At 37.2% G+C, this 14,271-nt stretch overlaps 1 non-coding gene across 1 annotated transcript; it reads right to left on the bottom strand.

Moving 5' to 3' along the window:
- Positions 1-2,215: 2,215 nt before the first annotated feature.
- Positions 2,216-2,319, bottom strand: LOC115836798. Its single transcript, XR_004031811.1, has one exon. It is a non-coding gene; the product is annotated as a U6 spliceosomal RNA (small nuclear RNA).
- Between the last annotated feature and the right edge of the window lie 11,952 nt (positions 2,320-14,271).

Raw genomic sequence — 14,271 nt, 5'->3', positions numbered from 1 at the left:
TAGTTGCAGGAAAACAAGTTCAGGACTCCCACTATTTCTACATTATGGTGTGTTGTATAATTATTTCATTATATATTACAATGTAATAATAATAGAAATAAAGTGCACAATAAACATAGTGTGCTTGAATCATCCCGAAACAATCTTCCCTCACCCCTTGCCCAGTTCTTGGAAAAATTGTCTTCCATGAAACTGATGCCTGGTGCCAAAAAGGTTGGGGAGCGCTGCAATAGATAGTTTTTTCAACCCTTGCTTTTTCTCTCCCTTTCCCCCTTTTGGGTCCCCACTGTCTATTGTCCTCATCTTTATGCCTGTGTATACCCAAGGTTTAATTCCCACTTATAAGTGAGACTATGCAGTATTTGGTCTTCTGTTTGTGTATTAACTTGCTTAGGATTATGGCCTCCAGCTACATTCATGTTGCTGCAAAAGACATGATTTCATTCTTTTTATGGTGGCATGGTATTCCATGGTGTGCATGTACCACATTTTCTTTGTCCAATCCACTGTTGATTGGCACCTAAGTTGATTCCATGTCTTTGCTATTATGAATAGTGCTGCAATAAACATGCAAGTGCAGGTGTCTTTTTGGTAGGATGATTTATTTTCCTTTGAGTATATACCCAGTAAGGAGATTGCTGAGTTGAATGGTAATTCTATTTTTAGTTCTTTAAGAAATCTTCAAACTGCTTTCCACAGGAGTTGAATTAAGTTACATTCTCACAAACAGTGTTTACATGTTCCTTTCTCTCTGCAGCCTTGCCAACATCTGTTATTTTGTTGACTTTTTATTAATAGCCATTCTGACTGGTGTGAGATGGTATTTCATTGTGGTTTTGATTTGCATTTCTCTGATGATTAGTGATGATGAGCATTTTTTCAATGTTGGTTGGGTACTTATATGTCTTCTTTTGAGAAGCATTTGTTTATTTCATTTGCCCACTTTTTAATGGGATTGTTTGTTTTTTCTTATTGAGTTTATTAAGTTTCTTATGGATTATGGATATTAGTCCTTTGTCACATGTATAGTTTGCAAATATTTTCTCCCATCATGTAGGTAATCTGTTTACTCTGTTGATAGTTTCTTTTGCTGTGCAGAAGTTCTTTATTTACATCCCAACTGTCAATTTTTGTTTTTGTTGCATTTGCTTTTGAGGACTTAGTCATAAATTCTTTGCCTTGGCCCATGTCTAGAATAGTATTTCTTAAGTTTTCTTCTAGAGTTGTCATAAATTGAGGTCTTACATGTAAACCTTTAACCCATCTTGTGTTAATTTTTGTATATGGTGAGAGGTAGGGGTCCAGTTTTATTTTTCTGTATGTGGTTAGCCAGCTATTGCAGCACCATTTATTGAAGAGTGAAACCTTTCCCCATTGTTTATTATTGTCAACTTTGTTGAAGGTCAGTTGACTGTAGGTGTGTGGGTTTATTTCTGGGTTCTGTATTCTGTTTCATTGATCTATGTGCCTATTTTGGTACTGGTACCATGCTGTTTTGGCTATTATAGCCTTGCAGTATAGTTTAAAGTCAGATACTGTGATGCCTCCAGCTTTGTTATTTTTGCTTTGGGTTGTTTTGGCTATTTGGGTTCCTTTTTGATTCTGTATGAATTTTAGAATTGTTATTTCTAATTCCATGAAGAATGTAATTGGTACTGTGATAGTAATGGGGTTGCATCTGTAGATTGCCTTGGACAGTGTGGACATTTTAAAGGTATTGATTCTTTCAATCCATGAGCGTGGAATGGTTTTTCATTTGTGTCATCTCTGATTTCTTTCAGCAGTGTTTTATATTTCTTCTTGTAGAGATCTTTCAACTACTTTGCTTGCTGTATTTCTAGATTTGGGTTTTATTTTGGTGGCTATTGTAAATCAGATTGCATTCTTGATTTGGTACTCAGCTAGAATATTATTGATAAATAGAAATGCTACTGATTTTTATGCATTGATTTTGTATCCTGAAACCTTACTAAAGTCACTTATCAAGTCTATGAGTCTTTTGGCAGAATTTAGAGAGTTTTCTAGGTGTAGAATTATATTGTCAGTGAAGAGATAATGTGACTTATTCTCTTCCTATTTGGATGTGTTTCATTTCTTTTTCTTGCCTGACTGCTCTGACAATGTTACTGGAAGTGGTGAGAATGGGCATCTTTGTCTTGTTCCAGTTCTCAAGAGAAATGCTTCCAACTTTTGCCTGTTCAGTATGATGTTGGCTGTGTGTTTGGAATGATTCATGAATTTTCATGTCATCCTTGCAAAGGGACAAGCTAATCTTTATATTATTCCAGTTTTAGTATATGAGCTGCCAAAATGAAGCACCAGAAAAGCAAATAAAAAAACAACGACAACATGAAACATATCAAAGAGGAGGAAGATAGGAAAATAGTAAAGTACAAGCCTGAGATGAATATACATATGGGCAGGATTTGTCTGAGCAATGGATACTTTTGGCATCTTAACACTAAGAGGGATCCTAAAAGGAATTTGTATTATTTAGAATAGGTCCAACTGCATGTGAAAGATATGCCCAAACTAGAACTAGTTATACAAGTTCACAGTTATTTCTCTTACAAAGAGAAAATCCAGAGGGCTGGGGTAATGAGTCTACTCCACAGAGTCATCAGTGACACCAATTACGTGCAGATCAGAACTCTGCCAATCCTAAAATATGGTTCTGATTCTCATGGTCTGAGATTCTGAGCTCTGATTATTACATCTGCATTCTGAATAAAATGGAGGAAGGAAGGAACACACACACCCATTTTAAGGAGTTTTCCCCTAAGTCCCAAACAAAACTTTTATTTATCCCTCATTGGCTATAACTTTGGTTACATCAAGCTTCAGGGGAGTCTGAGAAATACAGTCTTGTAGTTAGATGGCAAGGTGTCCAACTAAAACTTGGAGCCCTGTTATTAAAATAAAAGGAATGAATGAATATTAGGCATCAATTTATAGTCTCAGACTCAAAGTTAGACAAATAAACCTGGGTAAGAAAATAAAAAGGAAGAAAAAGAACACAAGCATTGACTCCAGCAAACTGTGCCTGTCATGGATGTATTAAGTAAAGGAAAGAAACCATTTTAAGAACCACTGTAAGAACAAGGTTCAACTGCTAAACACTTGAAGGAAAATTAAGCACTAGAGACATATATCATAATAGGAGAAAAAGATGTTCCACAGGAAAGTATTTCCACTGCATTTGAAAGAACTCGTTATTCAATGCCCAGAAAACTCAGAAGCTGAGGAAAAGGTAAGCTCTGGAGAAGAACACATGGCAGAAATATTCAGCTTTGTTAGATCTTTAGGGACCCAGATTTCAACCATAACTTCAATTTAGGAATCTCCAACTGAGACAATTGTAAAGAAAATAAAGTAACTGTCCCTATGAGGCAGGTTTCATGGGCCTAAGGAATGTCCTAGAAAAAGTTGATGGCAATAGCTATTATGAATAAAAGCACCAGTCCTACTTACAAAAACATATTGGAGTCTTTATCACCACACAGTATGTTTCAACATCCCTATTCCTTTCCCTGAAATCATGTTTCCATAAATTTGTATAGCATGTTTTTTCAGAGCACAGGATCTTTCCATTGACAGCATTGATATTATGCTTCTTGGTGTTTTCCTAAATGCTAGCTCCTTTTTTGGGAGCTTGCTGTTATTACTGTTTATTTCATTCATTCAACAAATATTTTCAGCATGATGTCTAATGGTAACAAATTAATATTTTTCTTGGGAAACACCATGAACAAAACAGACAAAGATCTCTCCCCTCACAGATCTTAATTTCTAGTAGGAACAGAGAGATAATTAATAACAGAATAAATAGTATAGTCTGCTAGAGATTAAGAAGTGTTGTAGAGAAGAGAAAGAGTAGAGCAGGGGTAAGTAGAATCAAGAGTGCTGGGGTATGGGCTGGTTACAGTATTAAATAAGGTGGTCAGGGTGAGCCTCATTGAGAAGAGGACATTTGAGCAAAGACTTGAAGTCACTGAGTAGTCAACCAAGCAGATAACTGTAGGAAGACCATTCTAGGAAAAACAACCAGACCAAAGGCCTTCAGGTGGGAGCATCCCTGGTGTGTATGTGAGACAGAGGCCAATGCAATGGGAGTACAGTGAACAAAGTGGAAGGTGGTAGGAGAGTCAGGGAGGTAATTGTGGGACAGCATGTAGGCCAATTAAGTCACTGCAAGAATCTGGCATTTGTTTTGGGTGAAACATGGAGTGTTTGGAGGGTTTTCAGCAAAAAAAATACATATTCTGAATTAAAATTTAAAATAATTACTCTGTCCAATGCACTGAGAATGGGCCAGGAAGGTGGCAGGGATTGGAGCAAGGATGAAAGCAGAGAGTCCTGTTAAGAGGAGGATGCGGTTGAGAAATAATGATGGCTCAGACCTAGGTAGCCAGTGGACGTAAGATTATAGATATAATATGAAGGTATAATCATCGGAAATTTTGATGGATTAGATGCAAGGTGTGAAAGAATGAGAAGAATCAAGGCTGATTCATGAATTTAGCCTGAACATCTGGAAGGATGAAGATGCTATTTCAATGAAGTAGGGAAGGCTGCAGGGAAAGCAAATTTGAGATGGGATGATTGTTCATTTGCAATTGAAATAGCTCATTACAATATAATTAGCCTGAGCTAGCAGCTCCATCAGCAAGAAAATTAGGAGGGATGCATGCATAGTTCAGTCTCTGCTGTACTCAAGGGTATGCTTGGCTCACCCCATAATGGTAATGGCAAAGATCCAAGCTTTCTGTAGTATACTTCTTTTTTGTCTGACTCAGTATGAGATCCTGTTGATGTGCATATGGTCTCTTGAAATTACTGATTATATCTTGCAATTCTAACTATTCTTTGTTCCCTTCCTCCCACAATGTGATAGATTCTCTTTCTAATTACTAATACTTGCCTGTCACATTTTTCTTTATGGCATCCCAATTTTTTTTTCAAGGAATCCTCTTCCCCACTATTTCCCACATTATTAGTCATCATCTTGGTGAAAGCTAGAATCTGCTTCTTCAGCTTCCCATTCATTCTATGGGCCCACAATATTCTTCTAATAAATTCTCTCTCCCCAAGATGGTAAGAGTTGGTTTTCATGATTATAATGAAGAACACTGGCAGATATAGTTATATCTTTATTTAAATGAAAGAAACCATAAAATGTATGTTTTAACATTAGAATTCCATATTACAAAGATTGTTGTACATTTACTTTAGAAAGATAATTAACATGCTTTATGCAGTTTTATATGAAATGAACCTCATGAGCTTTAATCCTGTTACATTGTCAACAAATACTATCAAAAAGTTCAAAAAATATTATGAAACAGTTTGATAAAATGGTCCCTGGTAAGCTCCCTAAGCTGAGTTTTCTTTGCTCAGACTGTGTAAGCAAAGTTGGGTTCATGAACTTAGTTGTCTCTACAAAGACAGGTCCGAAGGGGATTTTGCATGAAATCATAACTCAATGACCATTGGCATATATTCAGTCTTTTTATACCTTTCAACTTTGTCTCTAAACTGATGATTTGGTCTTCATTTTGTCTTAACTTAGATTTATTTTTAATACTTTCCCCAGTCTGGTATCAAATTGTTCAATACAATGAATACAGCAATACAATCATTCCTAAGGAGAAAATGTTTTTGTTTCCTTCTTTTTTTTTTATGATTATACTTTAGGTTTTATGGTACATGTGCACAATGTGCAGGTTTGTTACATATGTATCCATGTGCCATGTTGGTTTGCTGCACCCATTAACTCGTCATTTAGCATTGGGCAGATCTCCTAATGCTCTCCCTCCCCCCACCCCACAGCAGTCCCCGGAGTGTGATGTTCTCCTTCCTGTGTCCATGAGTTCTCATTGTTCAATTCCCACCTATGAGTGAGAACATGCGGTGTTTGGTTTTTTGTCCTTGCGATAGTTTACTGAGAATGATGGTTTCCAGTTTCATCCATGTCCCTACAAAGGACATGAACTCATCATTTTTTATGGCTGCATAGTATTCCATGGTGTATATGTGCCACATTTTCTTAATCCAGTCTATCGTTGTTGGACATTTGGGTTGATTCCAAGTCTTTGCTATTGTGAATAGTGCCGCAGTAAACATATGTGTGCATGTGTCTTTATAGCAGCATGATTTATAGTCCTTTGGGTATATACCCAGTAATGGGATGGCTGGGTCAAATGGTACTTCTAGTGATCCCTGAGGAATCGCCACACTGACTTCCACAATGGTTGAACTAGTTTACAGCCTCACCAACAGTGTAAAAGTGTTCCTATTTCTCCACATCCTCTCCAGCACCTGTTGTTTCCTGACTTTTGAATGATGGCCATTCTAACTGTTGTGAGATGGTATCTCATTGTGGTTTTGATTTGCATTTCTCTGATGGCCAGTGATGATGAGCATTTTTGCATGTGTTTTTTGGCTGCATAAATGTCTTCTTTTGAGAAGTGTCTGTTCATGTCCTTTGCCCACTTTTTGATGGGGTTGTTTGTTTTTTTCTTGTAAATTTGTTTGAGTTCATTGTAGATTCTGGATATTAGCCCTTTGTCAGATGAGTAGGTTGCAAAAATTTTCTCCCATTTTGTAGGTTGCCTGTTCACTCTGATGGTAGTTTCTTTTTTTTTTTGTTTAGCTCCTGAATATAACCCTTTTTAGGTCCTGACTTACCATTATTTATCTTCTGGGTTCAATGAAGTATTTTTATTTCTTTAAAAATACTTTTAGGCCATTTAACATATAAATTATACAAGTAAGAATAAGGAGATAGTGAAAAAGAGCCATTAAAAATTTTAATAAGAATTTAAATAGTATTTTCATTTTCAAAATGCAATACTTTGAAAACATTTGGTGACATATTTTTGTTCAATGGAGCATTGCCACATCTTCTTTCCTATGTGATAATAAACCATTTTTATTTTTATATTTATAAATGCCAAATAGAATGATTATTTCAATGAGTTTCTTCATTTGTAAATTACATATTTCCTTCCAATTACTTGTATACATGAGCTGTGCATATGCAGCTATTCTAGTTTCTAGTGTTTTTTCCCTTTTGACGATGTCAAGTAAATTTTGATGCAAAAACATTGTAAATACTCATCCTTTCAGCAAAGCAGTGTAATTTAGATTCTTATTTTTAAATACTGTAAGATGAAGTCTTTCTTGCTAAATGATTAACTGATTGAGAAAACCATATTTTCTAATTGTCAGTATACTTTTAAGCAGTTTGTATATATTAACTCATTTAATCATTTAATCTTCACAGCAACCACATGGAGTAGGGAGTCAAGGTCCCATTTTATAAGAGAGGAAACAGATACATAGAGACTCAATAACTTGTCTATTGTCAAACACCTAGTAAGTGGCAGAGCCAGATTCAAACCCAGGCAATCTGCTCTTGACCAACACACTACACTCTCTAAGAACAAAGAGTATAAACTTATGGCCCCAAAGAGGGTTTTTATTTTTTGTCATTTATTTATAAAGATGAATATTCCATGAATTTTTCCTTTCTTAGAGATTTTTCATAGAACAAAGAGAAGTGCTAACAAAATGAGGGAGGCTGGAGGTACAGGAGGGAAAGGGCTAGAAGATGGCTCAGATTCACTAATAGAGTAGGAAGGTAGAGGGAGCAAAGGAGGTCCAAGTGAAGGTATTACTTTGGTTTAATTTATTCTGTCACTTATTCATTCAACAAATATTTATTGGTCACCTACTATTTACTTGGCCCTTGTTAGGCAAATAATAATACAAATAAACATGTATTCCTTTCCTTATGCAGCTTAGAGTGTATCAGGAAATGTGGACATGAAACCAGTAAATTGTGATAAATGCTATGAAATGTCTTCTTCCCTAAACCCTTTCTCTTGATTTTCTTTAAGCCCTGTGAGCCCCAGGGCTCTCTCCTGTGCCCTCTTAACTGTTCATTCAAAGCTTCTCAGCAGTCTCTCATAAATCCAAAAATGCCACTTATCTAGTATATATGATTGTCTTCCAAGTATACGTCCCTTGCTCCATCTTTGCTCTGAGATTTAGACTGATATATTTAACTGCTTGTTCCAATCTTACCTACTAAAGTCTAGCTGATATTTCAAACACAACTTGAGTGAAAATGAATTTATTGTTTTTTTCTCAAAAGCTGTTTCTCCTAAGGTATTCCCAATGCCAATAAATGGTGATGTTATTTATCTGTTTCCTAAGTGAAAAGCCTAGAAGTCTCTAAAGACACATTGATCTCCTTCAGCTTCAATCTCTAATCACCACATAATTCTATCAATTGATTGTTTCCTCATTCCCACTTCTTTTTTCAGACCACCTTAACTTCTTGCCTGTATTACTGTAGTTATATTTTGTGCTAAATTGTACAAGCAAGTGACAGAGCTCCTGATCTAGTAATGTATTTAGTTTTATTGTTTTTGATCACAGACCATCAACTTTGCTATTCCTGCTTTTTGAAATTTATTAATATTTTCTTTGTGGTACAAAAAAGTTAATTTTTGACAATTTGCTATTAGCATTGAAAAAACATGTACATTTTTGGTTTTAGGGTACAGAGTTGGATACCACTCAGTTAAACAATAATTATGTTACCGTAATAGTTGGCCACTAGGTCATTCCTGCTTATACTTATTTTTTGGTCCACTTGGTCTTCTAAGACAGAGAGAGGAAAAATAAAATTTTGACTATTAATAGTTTTCCTATTCGTTTGTATTAATTTTATTTTTGCTCATAAGTGTTAATGCTAATTCAAAGCTCCTTGTGATTCAAATTGTTTCTCAGATTTCTTTGTTTTGTTCTTCTCTCCAGCCACCAGGCATCAGCCCTGTGAAACTGCTCGCCATGCAGAACAGGCCTGACGGCCTCACCAACATCCCACTCCTGGGAGTGTAGGGTGTTGGTGTGATTTTTTCTTTTTCCAGGTTTCTTCTGGGTCCTGGGAAAGTCTTTTGGACAGTCTGTGCAGGCACTTGTCATTGTGGCCTTGTTTGGGTCTACTCAGGGAGCACAAGGTCTTGTTGGGGTTCTGCTCATGGAGCATCTCCTGTTTTGAAGAATATCATTCTGTGGCCTCCCCTGAGGTGCAACTGTGGCCATGTGTCCCACTTGGAATGCCCCTTGTCTTGACATTCACTGCATCTGGGAGCCTTTGCCACACACTGTGGTTCCAACTTATATACAGTTTTGCTGAAATTGTATTTGTGTTTCTCCTTCTGCTTGTGGTTCAGAGGTAATTTTTGAAAAGAGAACACAGTAGCTTCTTTTCTGTTTTACTACTTAGAACCCCAAATACAATTACTATTAAGCTGGCTTCTCTATCTACAGACATTTTTTCTTTGAGTCAACTTCAGTATTGCTTTCAGAGTAAGCTTTCTCCATGAAATATCTGATCACCACACGTGCTCGCTTAAAGCCCTTCAACAATTCTCCACCATTTGCAAGTTGCAGTTCACAACATACAATACCATATTGAATTATTTGCAGTTTTCCAATGGTCTAATGGTCTTATTGTTTGTGCTTTTCTATATTCTATTTTCCTGGCTGGGAATAAATGTTTGTACTCAAATCCAGCATTGTATTCTTCGGTCTCTTCCTCATTCTGAGACCTCATTCTCAGTCTTTGCCTGTGTTGCTCTGATAGCATCCACATCCAGCTATACCACTTTCCTCTTTTATTTATTCATTCTATTAGCAAATGGTTTATTAAATGTTTACCAAGTGCCAGGTCCTGTTAAGGTCTTGGGTTTACAATAGTAAACAAAACAGACAAAATCCTGCCCTCAAGGCTTTATTAGATTATAATATGTGGTGTATGTTGATTAATCATCTTCTTCATTAACATGTGGAATTCCTGAGTTTTAAAGCCTTGTGTCCAAAGTGCATGGGATACAGTAGATCCTCAATAGATGTTTGCCAAATGAGCAAATAAATAGGAGAATGCCCACCTGCATGGGCTGTTGGATGTAGGTGGGCTTCCTCTTATTTATTTGCTCGTTTGGCAAAGGCAACCATTACAGTAATCTAGCTAAGAAGATATTGGTTCCTAATACTAAACAAGGAAAAAGTGGGCAAGTTTTTGGCACTTCTGAGTTGTAAGTGTTAAGTTTTGATGATGGAAGAATTTTAGCATAACTGGGCTTTTCAGATTGGGCTACTAATTGAGGGACCATGGAGGGAAGGGTGAGCAAGTTAGTTGAGTTTAGTTTTGAACTCTGCAGCACATTCTGGAGGACATTTTATATGATACATATATAAATATGCATATGTGTGTGCATGTATATACATACATACATGTGTGTATATATATATATATATGTTATTTAACAGGATACCAAAATTGACATTTCAGTTGAACCATCATGATAGGGCATATGTTGCATTCCAAAAAGGATACTAGACCATATGTTAAAACTGCAAAGATATAAAAGAATCTAGAAAGTGCAAATAGAGAAGACTTTTATAAGGAAACATTGGAAGAAGCTACAAAATATATCTCCCTTTTTTCTTCTTTCCTGTACCCACGGTGGTTGTTGTGGATGGGGAGGCTGCTTCTAAACTCGATATAGAGTGAGAGGCACTCCAGTGGGACTACATGGAGAGCTTGCTATGTGTGCCCTGAAATTGGGGGACATAGAGGTTTCTTGACTGGCATGAACCTGAGAAAGCTGGAAGCAGCTCATAGTACCTGAACAGAGGAACAGAGAGTTGCACTCCCTTGCACTGGAGGATCAAAGGTGTCCCTGGGACCATGTGTGAAATCGCAGGGAGGATTGGCAGCTGTGGATGTTTTAGAAAGAAATCGTGACCAAGAGGGCAGCCCCTTGGGGCAAGGGGACCCCAGTTTAAGGTGGACAGGTATTGTCCATAATACAGGAGTTGCAATTTGAGAGACTCAATAGGGTAGCCTTGAGAAACCCAAAAATGTACATGTGAGAGGAAGAGCCAGCTGTTAGCATCTGTCAGGCCCACAGGGTGTGAAGCCAGCTTCCGCAGTGACAGGTATCATCATTTCCTGTTTCTTTCAGCACTCTTCCTTTCCCTACCCAGACATGCTTATTAGGGAAAGACAAGAGAGCCAGGCCCCATTCTCCCAAGGCAAGTGACTAGCTCATAGCAGGCCCCAGGAAGGGGACAAAGAAAAGCTTTAATGTTAAATGAAGTTTGGAGTTGTGAATTTGATATTGATCTGAGAAGTTTAATTTCTGGATCTGACCTATGTTATTTTTGAGTAAGGCAAAAAGGGAGTTTTTTCAGTACCATGAAGTGAGGATTAATACTGGTGAATGTTAAGAGGGTGAACAGAGGAAGAAGAATGTAGGGAGTGAGATGGCATTGCCAAAGAGGCGGAGGAAGACAAAGAGTGGTATCATGGAAACAGAGCCAGGAAAATCCAAGTTCTGTGGGCTTTGAAGCTTATTCAATTATAAGTAACTGAAGTTTATTCAATTATAAATAACTTAATCTTATTACATTACTAACACAAATTAGGTAAAAGTGGATATTTATTTATAAAGAGAAAATAAATACCAAAACTTCACAAATCTAGAGAAAAAGAATATGACATTTTAATTAGCTAACTGCCTAACAACTTTCTGTAGTATTTTCTCTGTTGTTTTTGACTGCATATTATTTTATTACTTCTCCTCTCTGGAAAGACAGGAAAATAATAAAATCTGTCCTCTGGGATGTTTGGTTAAAGTTCAATTTTCATTGTTTAGAATTTAGAAAAGTTTTTTTCAGCTTTATCATTCATTATTGGTAATGACAGATTTTTAGGATTATTATCAAATTTGAGGAAAGTTCTATAAGATTTCTTCCACATGTAAGTACTAATTTTAGGGTATTTAAAGTATCCCATGCAGTTACTATGGCAATTTAAAATATGGCCATGGATTCTTTCACTCATTTCCTATTGAGAAGTGGAGGTGCATGTCCCTTCCACTTGAATAGGGGCAGGATTGTTCTTGTTTTAAGTAATATGACATGGTGGAAATATCACTTCTGAGGCTGAGCAAAAAAGGGCCATGCATTTCCCTACTTAGCTGCTGGAACGCTTGCTATTGGAACCCTAAGCCTCAGTATTAGAAGTCTGACTACACAGAGGCTGCCATGCTTTGAGGAAGATAAAGGCACATTGCGAGGCCATGTGCAGGCTCTTTGGTTGACAATCCCAGATGAGCCCAGACTTTAAATTATTCCACCTTCGATGCTAGACATATGAGTAAAGGAGTCTCTAGAGAATTTCAGCCCCCAAGTACTTGGTTCTTTCTAGCTGAGGCCCTGGGCATGGTGAACCAGAGATAGGCCATCTTTGCTGTGCATATCCAAATTCTAAATCCACATTTAAAAACTCTGTTTTACACCAGTCAGTTTTATGATGGTTTGTCATACAACAATGGATAACATAAAGAGCTGCTAAATTGCCTGAATGAACATAATCAACCAGTCAGGTGTCAATGTCTTTCTCATGATAGTGGTACAGAATCGATGTCATGTTATTTCCATGGAAATTTATTTGTCCTGTGAAATCAGCAGGAAATTAATAAAAGTGAGTGCAGATGTGATTGAGCAAGGCCATTGTAGGCTGAGGGAAGAGCATGAACAAAGCATGGACGAAGATATGATCTAGTGAAGATAGGAGGATACATTTGCATCGAGTGTGGTGAACACACAGGGTATGTTGAAGCTCAGAAAAAGAGAAGGGAAAAGATGTCAAATGCTAGCATGTACCTGAGAATAGACTATGAAATACTGGTAAGTGGCTGAGGATAGAATAGACTGAATTAAGGAATTGGGGGCCTGATGACGAATCACTAAATAATTGAAAGGCAATAGTGTTGTATTGAGATTGTTAACACTTGAGTCCGACAGTACTTACTTTTACTGTCTCTGCCACTTATAGTCTGTAAAATATTATTAGTTATAATTATGTATTAAAGTGCTTGTCATACACACAAATATATCCCTCTGATATGGTTTGGATTTGTGTCCCCAGCCAAATCTCATGTCAAATTGTAACCCCCATTGTTGTATGAGGGGCCTTGTGGGAAGTGATTGGGTCATGGGGGTGGATTTATCCCTTGCTGTTCTCATGATAGTGAGTGAGTTCTCACGAGATCTGGTTGTTTCAAAGCGTGTAGCACCTCCCACTTCACTCTCTTCCTCCTGCTCCAGCCATGTAAGACGTGCCTGCTTCCCCTTCACCTTCTGCCATGAAAGTTTCCTGAGGCTTCCTCAGCAGTGCTTCCTGTACAGCCTGCAGAACTGTGAGCCAATTAAACGTCTTGTCTTTGTAAATTATCCAGTCTCAGGTAGTTCTTTATAGCAATGAAAGAACAGACTAATCCTCTAAATGTAAGCTAAATTCATTCTCAACTCAGTTTCTCCTTAGTTAGATCTCCAAAATGTCCATGGTCACCCCAAATGCCACCTAATATGAAGGAAGTGTGATGGAGTGGGAGTCAATGTGGATAGAGAATATAGTATTAGTTAATTGAGGTTTAATATCTTACTTTTTCAAGTTAGAAATATATAATTACGTGAACACATTTCTAGAGCTATTCCCAGCATGTTGGAAAGGTCCTATGTAAGTGAAGGATCTTGAAGTTTAAACTTCATTAGCTTCATAATACTTCTTCTGCTAATGGAGATGTGGGTTTTCATAATTGAATGATGTCAAAATTATTAAAGGAGTTAAATATACAATGATTGACAATCACTCATTGATTTTAACAATTGAGAGTCTACTGTTGAAATATGAAAATGGTTTCCTTAAAGATTTGATGGGGTGTAGGAGTGGAAATTATATTGGTGAATGTTAAAGAATGAAGAGTTTAGCAGAGTGAAAACCTAGAAACATCTTTCTGGGCTTGAGGTCTAATTTTTTTTGTCTTGTTCAATGCCCATAAAATGAAATTGTCTTTAGATGGTCTCCCATTATAAAAAAATTAGTGAAGTTTCTAGATCTAAAACTGTAAACACCTTTCTTTCTTTCTTTTTTTTGAGACAGGGTCTCACTCTGTTGCCCAGGTTGGAGTGCAGTGGTACAATCACAGCTCACTGCAGCCTCAAACTCCTGGGCTCAAGCAATCCTCCCACCTCAGCCTCCCAAGTGGCTGGGACTACAGGCACAAGCCACTATGTCCAGCTAGTTTTTAAACAATTTTTGTAGAGTTGGGAGTCTTGCTATGTTGCCCAGACTGGTTGAGAAATCCTGGGCTCAGGCAATCTTCCTGCCTTGGCCTCCCAAAGTGT

The sequence above is a fragment of the Nomascus leucogenys genome, chromosome 9, assembly GCF_006542625.1.
Source record: "Nomascus leucogenys isolate Asia chromosome 9, Asia_NLE_v1, whole genome shotgun sequence".
In the NCBI taxonomy this organism is placed as follows: Eukaryota; Metazoa; Chordata; class Mammalia; order Primates; family Hylobatidae; genus Nomascus; species Nomascus leucogenys.
This window is presented reverse-complemented; position numbering and strand designations above follow the sequence as displayed.